The 20,589-nt window shown below is 38.5% G+C and overlaps 1 protein-coding gene across 3 annotated transcripts in view; it reads right to left on the bottom strand.

The window, feature by feature from the left end:
* NR5A2 (nuclear receptor subfamily 5, group A, member 2) overlaps positions 1-20,589 on the bottom strand; it is a 168,446-nt gene that overhangs the window by 34,007 nt on the left and 113,850 nt on the right. The gene's annotated exons all lie outside the window — the stretch shown is intronic.

Below are 20,589 nucleotides of genomic sequence, written 5' to 3'. Positions count from 1 at the left end.
GGGATATGTGCTAAACAGGATATAGCTGAAGAGGGAATTATGCAAAACACAGCACAGTGAGATAAAAGGGGGAAAAAGGCTTAAAAACTAGAAGACATAGTAGACCATGAGGCTCCAACATATGCCTGACAGGAGTCAGCAGAGAGATTTGCATAGATGCAACATATGAAAAGAGAATAGCAGAATTCTTCAGTTCCCTCTAATTGGATGTGCACTTCCAGTATACTCAGACCCCTTGTAGTAAAATTATATGAGACATTGGCAATAAAGAAAAACCTTAAAAACGATCAAAAAGAAAAGACAGTAGACTTCCAAAAGACTTTCCCAAGTGTTAAGAGACTATATTATCAATTTCAAGTTTTATATTCACCTAAACTATCATCCAAGAAGTGGCCAAATTTAAAACATTTCATACATACAAAAACTATGATGGCTTATTAGTAAATGGATCAAACTCACCTCTTAAAAAGTAGATTATAGACATATGTTTGCCATATGACCCAACAAATGCATTCTTGGGCATTTATCCAAGAGAAATTAAAACGTATATTTACATAAAAAACCCATACATGATATTCATAGCAGCTTTATTTGTAGTACCCCCAAACTGAATGGACACAACTCAAATGTCTTTCAATAAGAGAAGGGTTAAGCAAACTGTGGTACATCCATACCAAAGAACACTACACAATCATAAAAATGAACAAACTACTGATACGTTTATGGATGAATCTTAGGGAAATATTGCTGAGTGAAAGATGCCAATTCCAAAAGGTTACACACTATATACTTATATAACATTCTTGAAATATCAAAATTACAGAGATGGAGAAGAGATTAGTGATTGTCAGGTGTTAAGAATGGAGGGAGGGGTGGGTGCTATAAAAGGGCCAGCACGAAGGAACCTTGTGGTGATGAAAAATTCTGTATCTTGATTATGCTGGTAGTAACACAAACATACATGTGATAAAACTGCCAGAACCCACCCCCTAACCCACACAAACACACAAATGAGTGCATGTAAAACTGGTGAAATATGCAAACTGAATAACTAGGTAAACTCTACAGACTATACCAATGCCATTTCCTGGTTTTGTTTGTTTGTTTAGAGATGGAGTTATCTCTTGTTGCCCAGGCTGGAGTGCAATGGCACGATCTCAGCTCACTGCAACCTCCGCCTCCCCAGTTCAAGCAATTCTCCTGCCTCAGCCAAGTAGCTGGGATTATAGGCATGTGCCACCATGCCCAGCTAATTTTTGTATTTTTAGTAAAGACAGGGTGTCTCCATGTTGGTCAGGCTGGTCTCGAACTCCTGACCTCAGGTGATCCACGAACCTTGGCCTCTCAAAGGGCTGGGATTATAGGTGTGAGCCACTGTGCCTCGCCTTTCCTGGTTTTTATATTGAGGATAGTTATATGAGATGTTGCCACTGGAGAAATTGGATGAAGGGTACTTGGGACTCCCCTATATGTATTTTAACATCCAACTTCCTATAGATCTAAAATGATCTCAAATTTAGAAGTTAAAAGGGATTGTAGGCTAGATTAAAGAAAAGCAAAATAAAATATAGTCATCTGCTGCTTACAGGAAAACCACCTAAATCACAGAAACACAAGAAACCCCACTAAATCAACTGAACAGGAGAAAACAAGGAGAATGGGGAAAAAGATGTCAATCTTAATTTTAAAAAGCTGATAAAACATTCTCAATATCAGACAAAGCAGATTTAAAAGATCAAACCATTAAAAAAAAATAAGTGGCGAGGTGTGGTGGTTCTCGCCTGTGATCCCAGCACTTTGGGAGGCCGAGGTGGGAGGATCACTTGAGCTCAGGAGTTCGAGACCAGCCTGGGCAACAGAGTGAGACCTTGTCTCTATAAAAAAAGAAGAAAGAAAGAAAATAAGCACACGATAATAATAAAAGAAATAATCTACATAGACGATATAACAAATTTATCAATAATGATGTAAAGAAATAAATATTGATACCTAAAATAGAGACTGTGTCATATATGCCATATTTATAAAAAATAACTAAATATCACATCAAAAGAAAGTTTCAGTAATATGCATAACCTCATAGTGAAATTATCTTATAACCCAAAAATAAAAAGATAATCAAAACCTCCATTTGTTTGGAAATTTTAAAACCCATTGTGAAATAAATCTTGATCACAATCGAGATCACAAAATATTTAGCACTGGACATAGGGCTACCAGATAGGGCTACTGGTGTTGGGTACCTCACAACTCTTAGGGATGCATTTGTATATACTATAGTGTGAGTGGTGCCCCCTAGAGTTCTGTAGAGTGATTTGCATAACCCCAAAGCAGCTTTGAATGTCAGTCTCCCACATTCCTCAGATACAACTATGGCTGTGCCAAGAGGCAACTTTCTAATACTAAATTCTTTCATCAAACAAGAAACAAAACAAAACAAAAAACGAAAGAACAACAAAAATGTATGACTGAAAATTAGGTGAACAAAATCTTCAACTGAAGAAGCTAGAACCCGAACAATAAAATAACAAAAGATAAAGAGGAGAATTTGTTGAAATAAAAGGCAAAGAAAAAAAAGCTGTTGGATCTCTCTCCAAGACCAACAGCTTCTTCTCTTTTTCTATAAGAAGGTTACTAAAATAGACAACACTTTTCATATCAAGTCATTAGACTTTAGAATGATTCACATAAAAGTCTGAAATAAGGCAAGAGTACCTGTTATCACACCTTCAAGTCAATATTGTCTAACCAACAAAATAAGATCAGAAATGGAATCCAGAAAAGCAAAAGATAAATCTGTATTTATTTTCAGACTATGAATGTCTACACAGAAGGTTGAAGACAAACTACAGAAAAGCCATTTCAAATAATAAGGGCATTTAGTAGGTTTGTTAAATAAAAATGTGATTTAAAAACATCCAGTCACATGGATATTAACTACAGAAAAGGTTTGCATTGTAAAAACCAACTCTATAAAACAGCTAGAATAAATTAGTAACAAATGATGTGCAATACCTCTGTGGAGAAAATTGTATGACTTTATTGAAGGGCATCAGAGTACACCTGACTAAAGGAAAGATAAACTATGTTCATGAATGGGAGAGTCTCAATTCTCCCAAGAAAATTATTTTTCTCCAAATTAACCTCTAAATACAATGCAATTTTACTCAAGACCCCACCGGGTTCTTTGTGGAGCAACAGCAAGCCAAACCTAAAATTCATGTGGAAAAGCAAAAGCCTAAGACTAATTAAGACTATTTTGAAATAAAAAGTGGAGGGACTACTCAAGCAGATATCAAGATTTATTATAAAAATGCTTAAAATATGCGAGGTCAGCACTGAGATAATCAAATAGGCCAAAGGAACAAAGTAGAAAGTCCAGAAAGAGACCCACACATATACAGATCTTGAATACCTAAGAGAGGTGGCACTAAAAACGGTGGGAAAGACAAGCGATTCAATAAGCAGTGTTGGGACAACTGACTACTCTTAAGAAAAATAAAATAAAATAAAAACTAGATCTCCCCCTCACACCAGACACAAAATTAAATTCTGGACATTAAAGATTCATATAAGAAAAGCAATGCTTTAATATACTTGGAAAAAAACTAAAGGAGAATGTACTTTAACACCTCCAAAGTTGGGAAGGATTTCTTTAAAAAATTTAAAAAGCAAAAGTTATATGGAAAAATATTCATAAACAGGTACTTCAAAGAAACAGATAGATGTTCAATATCACTGGTAATTAGAAATACAAATTAAAACAATAATGACAGCAACTGTATTATGGTGCTGGTGATGATACGGAAAAATAGGAGCTCTCATTTGCTACGCCTAGAAATGTAATTTGGCACAGTTACTTTGGAGAACACTGACAATTTCTAGAGTTGCAAGTGATTGTCCAACAGTATAGTGATTGTCCAATAATATATTACAGGAAGACATGGAGAAAAATGTTCTTTTAACATTGTTTGTAATAAATATCCACCAATTGGAGAATGAATCAATAAACCATGGGGTACATTATATAATGAAATACCATGGATCAGTGAAAATCAAAATAGAATCTAAAATACATAAGTTGGAGGCAAAATGGCACATTAAGCTGTATTTAAATCCTAAAAACCCTATTCTTTTGTAAGATAAGAATAAGTTTCTTAGCCACCTCTTTGAGAAAGGAATTTCCTTGAAGTTATAATTAGAAATGATACTGTTACAGTATCATGGACCCCAATCCCTTTTGATATGGGCTGTCCTGGACAAATGCCAGCACATGTGGTTATCCAATTTGTCCCATAATTTCTTGTAGCAAGTAACAACAATAACCTTTTAAAAAAAAATTTAGAAGAAATTGCTAATTACTAAACTCTATCCTGACTGTATCAGAAACATACTAAGAAATTCACGATGACACTTTTTATTCTTGAAATACTTAAAAACATACACAAATTGATGTTTTAGTCTTCATTCCTTCTTTTACTCTATTGAGTTTGACGCTGGCAATATTAGGAAAGGGAGAATCTGCTAATAATCTAGGCTAATAATCTGGTAATAATTTTCAATCAATTATCAAATTATGTTCCCAGTAAATATTTGTAAGAGGATAGGAATTAGACAGCAGATGTTTCTTTACATTAAAAATAAAATCTGGGCCACGTGTGGTGGCTCACACCTGTAATCCCAGCACTTTGGGAGGCCAAGGTGGGCAGATCATTTCAGGTCAGGAGTTCGAGACCAGCTTGGCCAACATGGTGAAACCTCATCTCTACCAAAAACATTAAAAAAAAAATTAGCCAGGTGTGGTGGTGCACATCTGTAATATCAGCTATTTGGGAGGCTGAGGCAGAAGAATTGCCTGAACCTGGGAGACGGAGGTTGCAGTGAGCTGAGATCATGCCACTATACTCCAGCCTGCGTAACAGAGCAAGACTGTGTCTCAAAAATAAACAAATAAATAAAACTAAAAATAAATAAATAAATAAATAAATAAATAAAATCTGGCCAGGCACAGTGGCTCATGCCTATAATCTCAGCACTTTGGGTGGCTGAGACTGGAGGACTGCTTGAGCCAGGGAGGTTGAGACTGCAGTGAGCCATGATCATGCCACTGCATTCCAGCCTCGGTAACAGAGTGAGGCTCTGTCTCAAAAAAAGAGAAAAGAAAATCTGCTTAGAGTCAGTAGGCCAGCATAAAGGATTAAATACCCTATAATTTCAGCAGTGCTTCTGACCGTGTTGATAAAAGCCGTGATAATTCTTGAAACCGATCAATAGAAAGCAGCTCTGACTGAAACCATGGCATGTTGATGAGGGAGGGATTATTAAGCATTTAAGAAGGTAGGATTGTTACTCAGCCCTTGTACTTTCAAGTAAGATTAAGATCTAGAAGAATCAGATTTAGAATGGGTTATCTTCATCATAAATGACAAGCACTTGTATAGTGCCTTCTGGTCTACATACTTAATCAATGAACCAAAAAAGTAGCAGTGAATAGTGGAGAAAACCTAGACTTTGATGTCTGAAGTATGCAAATCTCAGTTCTATTACTTACTATCTGCGTAATTTTGTATAGTTGTTTGACTTCTCTGATCTCAGGGAAAGACAGTAAAACAGGAATGGCAAATGATACTTTCATCAAAGGCTTGCTTATGAAGATTAGAAACAACAGGTATAATGTACTCTGTTCATACAGGACAATAAGATGTAGCTATTATAATTGAACATACTAACTGAGTATTGTTTTTTAATATGAACTGTATTCCAGGCATGATGTTAAGTGAAATCCATACCTGTGCTCTTTCTTGTGTGTGTTCAAATTGCCTGAACCCAGGAAGCGGAGGTTGCGGTGAGCAGAGATTGCACCACTGCACTCCAGCCTGGGTGACAGAATGAGATTCCGTCTCAAGAGAAAAAAAAAAAGTTTCCTAGCATAGGCATTCCCCAGAGGGCAGGTGTGAGCCCAGTCATTCCACTTTGTCATCGTCCAGGGCCTGCACCAACCTAGAAAGAGGACTAATTTTTTATTATTAGACTTTGGCTTGATTTTGGGATTTATGATAGATCAATTAAAGTGAAGTGGCTTGAGTTTTTTAACTCTGACATATTGAAAAACATCAAGAATAATAATGATGCCTTTGGTTAGTGGATCAAAGATTTTAAACTATGGCTTGGTACTGAATTAATGTATCAGTTATTGCTGACATGAGAAAGATCTTTTTCATAGAATCTGTATACCAAAGATTGTATCTGAGAAGAGGCATTTCCCAATAAGCAGCCTTCAGGTCTATGACTTTCACAGATGTTTTGAGTAATAATCACTTATTAGCACTATGTGCCAGGCATTATGGTAAGTTCTTCCTAATAATTATTGCATGTAACCGTCACAATGATGCTTCAGGTAGATCATTATTATTTCAAGTTTACAGACGGAAGAAAGTGAGGTGATACACGTTCCTAAGGATAGAATAGAACAAGAATCGGAATTCAAGTTTGCAGTCTTTACCACTAGGCCATATCACCTCAATAGTAAGAAACGTGTCATGAATGCCTCCCTTTTTCCTCATTCATGCATTCTCCTTCTCCTTCTTCTTCTCCTTCTCCTCCCCACCCCCCCTCCTTCTTCTTCCTTTTCTTTTTGAGACGAAGTTTTGCTCTGTTGCTCAGGCTGGAGTGCACGGGTGCAATCTTGGCTCACCGCAACCCCCCTCCAGGTTCAAGTGATTCTCCTGTCTCAGCCTCCCGAGTAGCTGGGATTACAGGCACACGCCACCACACCCAGCTAATTTTTATATTTTTAGTACAGATAGGGTTTCACCACGTTGGCCAGGCTGGTCTCAAACTCCCGACCTCAGGTGATCCACCTGCCTTGGCCTCCCAAAGTGCTGGGATTATAGGCGTGAGCTGCCAAGCCTCATGCTTTATTATTTCAGGCCCAAGTCAAAAGACTTCCTTGCCTGTGAGTGATGACAACAGATCTGGAATCAGTGGCCCTGGCTTGGAGCATGTGCTCTCTCAGATGCCTAGCTGAGTGGTCATAAGCACGTTAGCCATGCTCTCTGAGTCCAGTCACATTTTGTATTATAAAATCACTAAACTTTCAGTGTTGTGTTATATGTAAAGGATAATGTTATAAAGAGAGGGTACTTTGTAAATAAAATGTTCTCTACAGAAAACAGAATGGCGGCTGCAGGGGCTGAGCAGTGGGTGAATTGGGGATTTACTGTTTCATAAGCACAGTTTTAATTTTGGAAGACAGGAAGTTCTAGAGACAAATGGTGGTAACAGTTGCAATGTGTGTGGACTTAATGCCACTAAAACTGCATACTTAAAAATTGTTAAAATGGTAAATTTTGTGTTATATAGATTTTATTACAATTTTAAAAATTAAAAATTTAAAAAATCTGCACTTAAAAAAATTCCTACATAGATGTTAGTAATATTGATACTACTACGATAATTATTTTCTCTTAGGATAAATAGTACAGAGAAAGGATTATTCCAGGTGTGCTATCAGTTCTTATATATACAGTCATGTGTTGCCTAATAACAAGGACACATTCTGAGAAGTGCACCGACAGGTGATTTCATTGCGCGATCATCATAGAGTGTACTTACACAAACTTACTACACACCCAGGATATGTGGTAAAGCCTATTGCTCCCAGGTTACAAACCTATACGGCATGTCACTGTACTGAATATCGAAGGCAGTTGTAACACAGTGAGTATTTGTGCATCCAAACATAGAAAAAAGATACAGTAAAAATACAGTCTACAAGATAAAAAGTAGCACACCTGTATGGAACACTTATCATGTGTGGAGCCTGCAGGACTGGCAGTTGCTCTGGGTGAGTCAGTGAGTGAGTGAGTGGTAGGTGAGTGGGAAAGTACAGGACATTCCTGTAGACGACTACAGACTTCATACACAGTGTACACACAGGTTACATGAAATTTCTTTCTTCAGTAATAAATTAACTATAGCTTACTATACCTTTGTTACTTTATAAACTTTTCAATTTCTTTAAGTTTTTTGACTCTTTTGTAATAACACAGCTTAAAACACAAATACCTTGTACAGCTATATGAAAATTTTCTTTGTGTGCTTATTTGATAAGCTTTTTTCTATTTTTAAGTTTATTTATTTACTTTTTGAACTTTTTTGTTAAAGATGAAGACACAAACACACACATTAGCCTCTAAGCCTATACAAGGTCAGGATCATCAATATCACTGTCTTCTACCTCCATATCTTGTCCCATTGGAAGGTCTTCAGGGGCAATAACACACATAGAGCTGTCGCCTCCTATAACAATGCCTTCTTCTGGATACCTCCAGAGGGACCTGCCTGAGACTACTTTATAGTAAGTTTTCTTTTATATACATAGGTACAAAGAATATGCTCTAAAATAACTTCAAAGTGTATAGTAGAGTAAATACTAGGCAACAGGAATTTTTCACCTCCATTACAGTCTTCTATCGTATATGTGACCATATATATCTATATCTATATATTTACAGTCCATCAGTGACCAAAACATCATTATGTAAAGCATGACTATATAACCAAGATAGGACAAAATGAATATGATCATTCCTGCTGAGGGATAAGGCAGAATTATCCAATTTGAGTGCAGCATAGCCATTCAGGACACACTGACCTTTATGGATGGCCCAGAGCCCCATGTACCTAGAGTGAAGTGGAGAGAGCGTGAGTGACTGTAGGAGAGATTTTGCCCTCCAAAGTTCAGGGTAACCAGCATGCAGCATGCACAACTGAGTCCTAAGGTAGCAAAAGACAGTATACATTCCCCACGTTTCTGGGAAATCACTTTTATACTTCACAATGAAAATTTTAGATTTACTTGAAAAAGATGGCCAAGAAATAGGAAGGTCTAATTTTGAAACAAATGTAAAAGCACTATTTCTGTAATATGGAAATCCATATCTGTGCTCTTTTCCTGTGTGTGGAGTTCAAAAATTTCAGTTGAAATCCTGACTCGACATGACTGTGTACAAGTCACTCAACCTCCATTAGCCTAAATTTTCTTACTCAGAAATAAGACATGTTTGTACTCAGCAACAACATAGGTTCTTTTCCATGCTGATGTTCTGTGACTCAGTTCCTCCAGGGCTGAGGCCACATTGGTACTGTCCAAAATGTGGGTAACTTGGGATGTGGGTGTTAGGGACAGTGGCCCTTGCTAAGGCTCCTGGAGGTGATCCCACGCAGTTTCCCAACTCCTTTCAGAGGAGTTGAACAGAGTGGTTGACATAGTCAAAGCAGCGAGAAGCATCAACCAAGAGCACATGGCATTCTTACTTGATTTTTCTTGCTGGTTATTCGTAGCTTGCCTGGCCAATATGTCTCTGGAAAATCATCTCCTTTCAGAGGAGTTGGGAAACTGAAGAGGCATGAAGTTTCTGATTGCTGTGAGATTTATGTAACATGAGGGTTGACAAAGGCTTTCTGATTGATAAAATATAATCAAGGAGACTAATGTGTGTGTAACATGCGTTAGTTCAGTGAAAACAAGGAACAGAAAGAACGACAAGAGATGCATGCAGCATTGCTGACAGCATGGCATGTTTTGGACTCTTTGCTTGGTGTACCACGCCTTATTCAGAACAGTGTCCTGGGGATCCAAAGCGCAGCTCTGTATCATAGGAGTTTCCTTCTCTTTGGAAAGACTATATATTGCCAGTTCTGGCTGGGCACATTGGCTCACGCCTGTAATTCCAGCACTTTGGGAGGCCGAGGCGGGCAGATCACTTGAGGTCAGGAGTTCAAGACCAGCCTGGCCAACATGGTGAAATCCTGTCTCTACTAAAAATACAAAAATTAGCCAGGGGTGGTGGCGGGCACCTGTAATCCTAGCTACTCAGAAGGCTTAGGCAGGAGAATTGCTCAAACCCAGGAGGTGGAGGTTGCAGTGAGCCAAAATCGCACCACTATACTCCAGCCTGGGTGACAGAGTGAGACTCGGCCTCAAAAAAAAAAAAAAAAGGACTCTATGTTGTCATTTCATAGGTTGCCTAGTACAATGGTTCTGCATAGTGGCCACTCAATATAGTTTGTGTGATTTAATGTTTCAATACCGATGAGAGGCCTTTCACTTCTATTTGTTCTTGTCTCCTGGCTTTGGATTGGTCTGTTTGAAATTTAACCTTCTTAACCAAACACAGCCACAACTCGAGATAAGACTCGTCAGATTTTTATCAGTAAACTAGAAAGAAGATCGAATGCAAGACTCAGATGTGAGTCACTGGTTTGGTCCACTGTAGAACAGACCTGAGGCCCTGGGGTGCCCAGAGTCCACGAGAGTGCAGCATCTGGGCTGACCACATTAACCAACTACCCTCTTCCGAACCAGTACTAAGATAGCCACTCTATTCTGAGATTTGAACAGAGTGGTTGACACAGGTAAAACAGCGAGAAACATCAACCAAGAGCACATGGCATTCTTACTTGGTTTTTCTTGCTGGTTATTCCTAGCTTGCCTGGCCAATATGTCTCTGAAAAATCATCTTACTAAATAGCAGTAGTTAGCAAAATGACAATATTAGCATTAACAGCTAAACTATGACAAATATTTTTAGGCATAAGGTATTCAGAAATATGCTTAAATAAATGCTATTTAGGCAATTATATTCTTGTGCCAGCAAATAACAAATGATAATCACTTCTTCCATGGCTGTAAGTACGTATTGATTAAGCTCAAACTTAGAACTCCAAAATGAATTATATCTGGTCATTGCTAAACTGCTTTGCTCACTGGAAGAAAAAAAAAAATCCACAACACCTATTATACTGCATTTAATTAAGACAAGCATCAACTTTATGTGCCATTATTTGCTTCTGCCAAATCTCTATGGTGTAAATATTGAACAGTGGCATCTTTTGAATGCTAATCAATCCTGTCTGAATTTCAAATGATTACATAAATTTTAGGAAATGCTTATTTGCCAGCATTACCCTCAGCTGCATATATATCAGCAAGGCATTAGTATGAAGATATGCACAGTTATTTGACAAGTGTCTAGTGGGTGTTTTTCTAAATTACAATATCACATATGAAAAGGTAAAAACTGAGAGTGAATGCTAATTGTAAGAAGAACCTGGGATGTTTCTTTTGCTTATCTGACTTCATAAAGGACAATTTAACCAATGCTCTTGGGTAAAGATGTGAGGTAAATGTTCTGCTTCACTAGGCTTTGCAGTTCAGCCAGTGGCAGTGTGTGTGTGGGTGAGTGTGTAATCATATTTAGAAGAAGCCAGCAATAAAGCAAATATTGTGACCAGCTTCAGGAAGGAGAATTGCCACATAATAGGAAGATTAGGTTTTGCTGTTTCAAAACCAACTTTTATGCAGCTACCAAGTAAAAAGAATTTTTACGACATTTAGACTATCATGCTTATTTCAGAATGAATAGGCATAAATTTTGATGCACAATTGGAAATTTTTTACTAGTTTTCCACCCTTCTGAAGCTCTTACGGCACTTCCAGCGATGAGGTAGTCAAATAAGGGATAAGAACAGGCACTCCTATTTCACTTTCTAGAGTAGCTGTAGATGTGCCATGTAGCAAATTGTATACTTGGTACTGTCACCTTCTGACTTATAGTGAATGAATCGTTCCTCTTGCTTTAGGCGCTGCAAACACAATTTAAATCAGTAATCAAATTTCTCTGTTGGATTTTTTTTCTCTCCTTCTCCTTCTTCTTCCTAGTTAGTTCCCGCAAGCAGACCTCTGTTGGATTTGTAAGCTTCTTTTATTAACTGGATGTAATGTTGCAAAAAAGCAAAATAGGGATTCATTTTTCCCTTTGTTTCAGTTGATTTACTTATTAATAGATTTGTGCTCTTTTTTTCATCTCCCACACAATAGGAACACCTAGTTTGGTGACAGAAAAACAACACAACACAACACAAACTCAACAAGTTGCTGTCCATCTTCTAGAGAAGTGGACAAAAAAGTACTCTCTTTTTGTAAGCCCTTTGAATTCTCTCCTCCAAAACTGTGTCTACAATATTTCCAGGCTTCTCCAGAAGTACTGAGGGAAGCGAGCACTCAAACTCCAATGGTTCCCCCATACACTTCCTTTCTGGGGGGTTCATCGCTTAGGAAAGGCGAAATGCAGGCATCCTGAGCACAGCACAGGTCAGAACAACTTTTCTTTTTCAAAAAGACAACCCTACAATGGCCAATCATCAGGTGATCCTGCAAAACTGTTTTCTCTCCACAGGAAGTGGCAGAAAAACCCCTTCATGATTTACACCACAATGTCACACTGACATCAGGACTCCGATTAGCTAATGGAACTGCAGTTAAAGCAACCCGTTTACACCCTCCACTGCACAATTAGAACATCCTTGCCAGGGGTAGCAAACAACTGAGCAGTCAGGGTGAAGAGGCTATGCACGGTGAAGTCTCTTCCTTTTACAGGACAGCACACGCCAACCTTGCTGGTAGATTCAGAATAGTACTTCCTATCGAACAAAAAGGAAGGGTCCTCTTTTAAAGAAAAATAGACAAGCAGAAAGAGGTTCTGATTGAAGTGCCGTGGTTTTTTGGGTTATGTTAACACAGGAGCCTTTTGTATGCCTCACTTAATGGCTGAATGTTTGCTATTCCTACAAATCTCTGTGGTCTGTTAAGTGAGATGTGAGATCAGTAGTTGCTCTGCAATTCTTTGCTTACTTATAAAGCCTTCATTTTCAAATGAAGTGTGTGTGTATGTATGTGTGTGTGTGTGTGTGTGTGTGTGTGTATACACAGAGAGAGAGAGTCTCAAAAGTGATGAGACAGAGTTCCCTTATATGATGGCTTGTGCTGGAGTTGTAAGCTCTGTGCAGAGGTCCTGACTGGGCTTGGGGATATGGGGCTAGTCTCCCTATTTGCATTTTGCCTTACCAACCACTCTATGGGGAGCTTTGACAGCAAACCTCTGCCAGGTTCTGATATTGAGTGCCAGAGGACAAACGGCATACACTTAAGGGAAAAGAAGCATTAGATCTTTCTTTAAATGTCAAAGCAGAAGAAATAACGGACAAAATTCAAATAAGAAAAAAATTCCTATTCCAGAAACTAAAGACAATTGGAAAACTAACCACTGCAAATAAATTTCCCTACCTAAAAAACTTTTGCCACATCTTTCAGCTAATAAGCATTTTATTTACTATTAACAATGTCAGTGTCATATCGCAAGAGCAGAGTTATGGTTGAACCCTTCAGGAAAACAGATGACTGTACTTGAAAACAGAATGTACAAACTTACTACACTCCTCTCTGCCTGCCCACCACCCCCACTCCACCCTGCCCTGCCCCAAGGAGTTCGTCCACCTAAGCCTTAGAGATGCAATTGGCTACTTTAGGATTGTTAATGCTGGTGACTGCCAGAGGGGAAAAGAACGACTATTCGTTTTGTTACTATTTTTCCTTTTACCATCACAAGCAGTTAAAATACATCCTAAAATAGACATATATGTAATGAAAGCTATGATCATTTAGCTTTCCTAATGTCTAGTGAATGGTCCAAAGAAAATGTCACACCTAAGAGGTGATAATCAGCTACAAGGAGGAAGTCTTTAAGAAAGAGGTAACGAAGCTGTGAGGCAAATGTGTTCTGGGAGTTCGCTGGAACTCTGAAACCCAGAGTTCACGTAGCGAAAAACAAAACTTACAATATCCAGCTGATCCTTGCACCACACAGGTTTGAACTGTGTGGGTCCACATCGCATGCAGACTTTTTTCAGCCAAACACAGATGAGAACACAGTATTCACAGATACGAAACCCGCCTATATGGAGGACCAATGTTTTGTAAGCTCGGGTTCTGCAGGGCCCACTGCGGGACTTGAGTGTGTGCAGATTTTAGTATACACAGGGGTCCTGGAACTGATTCCCTGCATATACTGAGGGATGATGGTATTTAGAAACTGAGTGAATTAAGAGCTACATAATTACTTAGCATATTCAATAAAAACTGGAAATTCAGGTAAAGTATTTCCCTGCTTTTACCAATAGACATTGCTTTTCTTTTTGTCCACATTCTTCAGATGACTGTCTCAATTTCTTCTATCATTTTGCCTTAATAAATAAATAAATAGTGTCTTAGTAAGTACAGTCCTCCCTTGGTATACAAGAGGGATCAGTTCCAGGGCACCTGCCTATACTTAAATCTGCAAATACTCAAGTCCTGCCATCTACCCTGTGAAACCTTCAGATCTGAAAAGTCAGCACTCTGTATATGTGGATTTTGCATCCCATGGATACTGTACTTTGTTTTGTTTTGTCTTGTTTTTTTGAGACAGAGTCTGTCTCTAAAGCCCAGGCTGGAGTGCAATGGCACAATCTCAGCTCACTGCAAACTCTGCCTCCTGGGTTCAAGCGATTCTCCTGCCTCAGCCTCCAAAATAGCTGGGATTACAGGCACCCGCCACCATGCCTGGCTAATTTTTGTATTTTTAGTAGAGATGAGGTTTCACCATGTTGGCCAGGCTGGTTTCAAACTCTTGACCTCAGGTGATCCACTCGCCTTGGCCTCTCAAAGTGTTAGGATTACAGGCGTGAGCCACTGCACCCAGCCTTTTGGATACTGTATTTTGGACTTGCATTTGTACACAGAACCTGCAGATACAGAGGGCTGACTGTATTTATTGGAAAAAAAAAAATTCGAGCAGAAGTGGATCCACACAGTTCAAACCTGTGTCTTCAAAGGTTTTCTTTACATAGTATTTTTAATATGCTGATTGATGAGATCAAATGTCTCCAAAGAGGAAAGCAGGCTGAATCAGAGAAAGTACTTACTGGCATTTGGTGTTATTAGTTCTAGACCTGGATCTGAGCCTAAAATGTTGGATAAATCATCTAGTTTTGTTTTTTTAATGACAAAACTGGAGGGGAATGCTCTCTTAGGTCTCTTCATTCTGTAAGAGAGAAGCTAAGTGATTTATTCACCTGAGAGCATTTTATTATTAACATTACCGAAGAAAAGCATTACCACCACTTCCTTCTATGGCTCATTTTGGGGTTTGACACTCTTAGTGTTACAACTTCAAACAGAACCTAAATGCTGATCATCAGTAATTAATTTCATTTATTATTTTATTTGCAAAGAAGAGGGACTCGGTTTAGTCTCTATATTACTTATACTAATCCCCTTCATAGGCTGGGCACAATGGCTCATGCATGTAATCCCAGCACTTTGGGAGGCTTAGGCAGGCAGATCACTTGAGGTCAGGAGTTCGAGACCAGCCTAGACAACATAGCGAGATTCCGTCTGTACTAAAAATTAAAAAAAAAAAACAAAAAACAAAAATCCCCTTCATAATGTGAAGACTTATCTCCCTACTTTCTAAAGGGGAAAAGAAGATGACAAATCCTCTAATAGTTATCCATAGAATCTATGTTCTAGCCTCTCTTTCTTCAAATTTTGTGCTTGCATTCTTTTAACTAATTCTTTTCAATTCCCATTATTGTTTTCTTTTTAATCTAGAAGTTGGGAGGAAAGGCATTCTTTCATTCATGAATGCAATAAATATTTATTAAAAGCCTATATGCCGGGGAGTACATGAGGAGTAAAACATACACTGTGTTCATGGACCGAACAGTTTATTAATTTGACAGATAAAAGACCTTTGCTTCACTAAGAAAACAAGAACATTTCACTTAGCACATACAAAATAAAAGAATAAAAAAAGAAAAGAAAACCAGAACAACCATAGAGCCCTGCCCCTCACTTTGTTTAGGGTCAGACTTGTATAGTTTAAAGGAGCCACAACAAAGAGAAAAGTGTTCTGCTCTGCCTTAGAAATACTGTTTTTTTCCTTCCAAATTATGATTTTAAAGGCTTTTCAAGGGAGGGCCAGATGTTGTGACTCATGGCTGCAATCCTAGCACTTTGAGAGGCCAAGGAGGGAGGACTGCTTGAGGCCAGGAGTTCGAGACCAGCTTGGGCAACATAGTGAGACTCTGTCTCTGTAAAAAAATTTAAAAATTAGCCAGGCAATGGGTGTGACCTGTAGCCCCAGCTACTCAGGAGGCTGAGGCGAGAGGATCATTTGAGCCTAGGAGTTAGAAGCTGCAGAAAGTTATGATCATGCCACGACACTCCAGCCTGGGCAACAGTGCAGGACCCTGTCTCTAAAATTAAGAAGAAGAAATCGTAAAATAAAGTTCTTTCAAGCCCTGAAGGTCTTACCCATCCATTTTGAAAATCCCTTTCAACTTGTGTTCAAGTCACATTGTTTATTAATAAACAATACTGTTTATTCTGAGACATTATAATAATTGCTTAGATGACCTTTTATATTTAGGATAGTGTTCTTAATTTGTTTTAAGATAAAGAAATCATGACTAGACACTACAGAATGCCTGAACTGAACCTGTGGGTGAAACAAGCAACTCTTCAATCAGTTTTGTTCTTGAATTATGCCCGTTGCTTCTCTGCAGATGAGGATCAGGTGACAGGTTGGTGAGGACATTCAGCAGGCAGTAGGTTTTTCTGTCTGGGCCAGTTGAGTCATTCCCTGAGGCAACCACAACCCATCTTCCTTGGGGTGTTTGTCTCCATGAGGACAAAACTTACCTGGGATGTATTATGGTATAATCAAATATCACATTCAAAATTTGGAAATTTAGTTTGAAACAAAGAGCTATCATGATGAACAAATATAATATTTTCTCCATTCATTTTGCTGGAATGAATGCCCAGAAAGAATTGTACAACATTGTCTTAACTACTAGTACTTAACATGGGCTGAAAGCCTATCATCTTGCATTTGCTTGAAACAGAAATGCATTTGCCACCTGGTTTTAGCCAGTAATATTCTTTCTAATATTTTTTCACGTTAGCTTTCCCAAAGAGCTTATAAATAAACATCTCCTCTCATAAACTGAGAGAATGCAAACTGATAACAGAAATAATTTAATTTTGAGGAGATATTTATTAGAGAGTTATTTGGAAAAACTGGTTTTAGAAAAATAACCTGTATTTGAATATGGCTTTTAGTTAAACTACCTCCTATTATCTATCACGAGTTGCTTTGGTAAAGGCTTTGCTTTTAGTTTCAAACTATTTGTTTATTTTTATTTTTTAATTTTCTAAGACAGGATCTTAATCTGTCACCCAGGCTGGAGTGCAGTAGTATGATCTTGGCTCCCTGCAGCCTTGATGCCCCCAGGCTCCAGTGATCCTCACACCTCATCCTCCCAACTGGCTGAAACCACAGGTGTCTGCCACCACACCTGGCTAATTATTTTGTAGAGATGGGGTCTCACTATGTTTCCCAGGCTGGTCTCAAACCCCTGGGGCTCAATCATTTCTCTCACCTTGGCCTCCAAAGTGCTGAGATTACAGGTGTGAGCCACTATACCTGGCCCATTTATTAAACATTTTGTAAGTCCCTACTATGTACCAAGCAATGTGCTAGAAATGTAACGAAAACATTACAACTAACAACAGAGATTGGGCATACAGAATGGTCATACAGAATCTATTATGTTATACACAGAGAAATGTGCTCAGAGGGCATTTTTTACTTATTTCCTTTGCTGACCAATTTACCCAACTGATGTGTGCTCATGGATACAATCCGAAGGGGGAAACGTAAGATAGTAAACTAGAAGGACTTGAGTCCACTGTACTTTTCTTTTGAGTCCTGTCACAAGCCTTTTGTGTCATCAGCAATAAACTTTAGTGAAGAATGATGACTTTTAGATTAGAAAGTGAATGATTGCTATCGGGACCCGCTTTGAATCAACTGATCAGTTACTGTTCCTGCAGATATTTCTATTCCAGCTAGACATCCAGAAACCCCAAACACACCCTAGGCTTTTCCCTCTCAACTCTGCCACATCCTGGGGCTTGAAACCTATAACTGGTTTATATCCATCTCAGTCCAACCACATGGAGTATTAAAACCACCTCTAGGCCAGGCATGGTGGCTCATGCCTGTAATCCCAGCACTTTGAGAGGCCAAGGCAGGTGAATCACCTGAGGTCAGGAGTTCGAGACCAGCCTGGCCAACATGGAGAAACCCTGTCTCTATTAAAAAGACAAAAAAATTAGCTGGGTGTGGTGGCAGGCACCTACAATCCCAGCTAATCAGGAGGCTGAGACAGGAGAATCACTTGAACTCGGGAGGCAGAGGTTGTGGTGAACTGAGATCACGCCATTGCACTCCAGCCTGGGCTCCAAGAGTGAAACTCTGTTTTAAAAAAAGAAGAACAAACAAACAAACAAACAAAAAACACCTCTAAAAATAATAAAATAAAAAAAAATCACAGCATGCCAGGAATAAAAGAAAAAAAAATTAAGTAAAATAAAAATAAAACCTCTGAATACAGGATTTCTAGCACTGTTCTCGGTCCAGTCCACTTTCCATGCTGCTACCAGAAACTTAAGTTACTCACTGCATCCCTGTCCCCTTAAGAACACTGCTATACTTCCTAATTGTTTAGAGAATGAAAACCATGGCACCTCCTTCTTCTTGCCACTACAGCCCCAGTGCCTACTTCAGTGCCGGACACACAGTAAGCACTCAGTGAGTATGTGTTGAATGCATCTGAGGCTTTCACGTCCATATCCAGGCTCCTGTCTATGTCTCCAGCCACATCTGCTGCTTCCCTCAAACCATATCTATCAACGAACAGTTCAGCAAACTCATTTTGCTCTCTCTTGCCTTTAAGCTTTCACACTGGCCGTGCTTTTAGCTTGGAATGCTGCACCTGCTTGGGACCACACCCCACCTTCTCTCACCAAATCTATCTGGAAAACACTGTTCCATCTCTCACAAGAGAATACTGCTGCAGTCATCTCTCAACACAGCCCCCGGCCTCTGACCAGTCCACAAAATCTTCATTTATCTCCAGGACCAAAGAGTCTCAAGGCTGGGCTGAGATAAAAACAGCAGGCTTCAGACTCAGGGGACTCGAGGCTCAGGAGGAAGGTCTGGGACAGCAGATACCGGCTTAGGACTTGGCCTTAACTTTCAAGAGTGACTCTGGTATGATTTCACCCTTAATCACAGATAAAACCAGCACTTGGGGCTAGCTGAGGCACCTAAAGTTAATTATCTATACACCTCAATAAAGGTGAAATTTAAAAAATTGATTAGCCACTGTTTCTATAGAGTAAAAAGTTTTTCCACTCATAAAAGAGAAACTACTTGAATTTTACTGCCGGTTACGTTTCTCCTGCTTCTCTAAAAAAATAGACTCTCGCCCAGAATTCTATTTACCTCTGATCTGAAAGCCATGCTTTCCTTTCTTCCTTAAGCAACAAATAGACATGGATTTAATGGACATTTAGGTCAGCTATTCACTGGTGCACTGGGCTCCTGAAACAATCCAAGTGCTCATTAAACAACAGAGTGTGTGACTAAAGTTCTGGTAAATACATGGCCCAGTTGTTCAGGAAGATATTTTTGAGGTTCAAAGGTTGAAAGCATCTCAGATCTATCCCAACCCCCTACCCACAGTGTTAGCAGAGAATATAATAATTTTGGAAAATGATGAAGGAAAGATAAAAGTGCTGAAAACTAAAGATGGCTCGGTTAATATGTACATCTTCAAATGTAATACATTTCTTCAACTAATTTAAAATACCATTGAAGTGAGATGACCCTCTCTAAATATTTTATCACTAAGATGCTGTAAGATTTCTTACACATATATTGCCACATTTTCCATTTAATTACTGATCAAATGTACTAGTTTAAAAGGCTAAGATCTTACCATAAACCAGAATAATTTGTGCGATTACAGCAAGCAGACCTATGCTTGCTATCTTCCTTTTTAACATTCTAAACACTGTTCTCGGGTAAAAGGTGCAGACTTAACTTGAACAGAACTTTCCTTTTTATTGTGGTTAATATAGAAACCACACAGGATCTAGTCTTGGCATTGTAAACCTTTGAACGTTACATCTATGAAATTCTGTTGTCTGTTTAAATTTTCAGTAACATTTCTCTTCGCTATATTTATCACATCTTCCAAAATATGAAAATGCTCTTTTTATTTTAAATGTTGACTATACGTGAAAAATTAACTCTGGGTCTATTACTTCAAACTACCCCTTTATTAGCAACAGTTGTGCAGTCCTGTCAAGAAGAATTTTAAAAATAAAGTACCAAATTTGGAGAGTAGACACATCTGTTTTACTTTGCAGTTTTTTTATTGTTGTATTCCTTAGAATATGAATTCACAACTATCTTATAACTGAAGACTAAAGAAAAAACATATGTTGGTGAATCTGATTTCTGCATTTTTTTCATTCAAGGGAAGTTGCCTCCCTCAGCTGTCTGCCAATAAGTAATAAATGGACTTGGCAAAAAGTTTATTTAAGTTGGCTTTATTAAGCCAACAAAATACAGAAATCAAGTAAGGGACAGGCAGGAAAATCTGTTCCTTTGAAGTCAATAAAAATCCATCTCCTTAATCCTTTTTTATTCCAAGCAGTGGTGATTTTTCTCAACTGACTCACTGAGAACCTTGATTTAGCTAATCTGTCTTGCTTAGTTATCTTTCTTTTCCAAAGCTTTCCTAAAGAAGCATCCTTTCCCCTTGACAACTGTCATCTTTTATACTTGC

Source organism: Colobus angolensis, unplaced genomic scaffold (assembly GCF_000951035.1).
Source record: "Colobus angolensis palliatus isolate OR3802 unplaced genomic scaffold, Cang.pa_1.0 Scaffold91, whole genome shotgun sequence".
Taxonomy (NCBI): Eukaryota; Metazoa; Chordata; class Mammalia; order Primates; family Cercopithecidae; genus Colobus; species Colobus angolensis.
The sequence above is the reverse complement of the archived record's forward strand: the minus strand, read 5'-3'. Positions and strand labels throughout refer to the sequence as shown.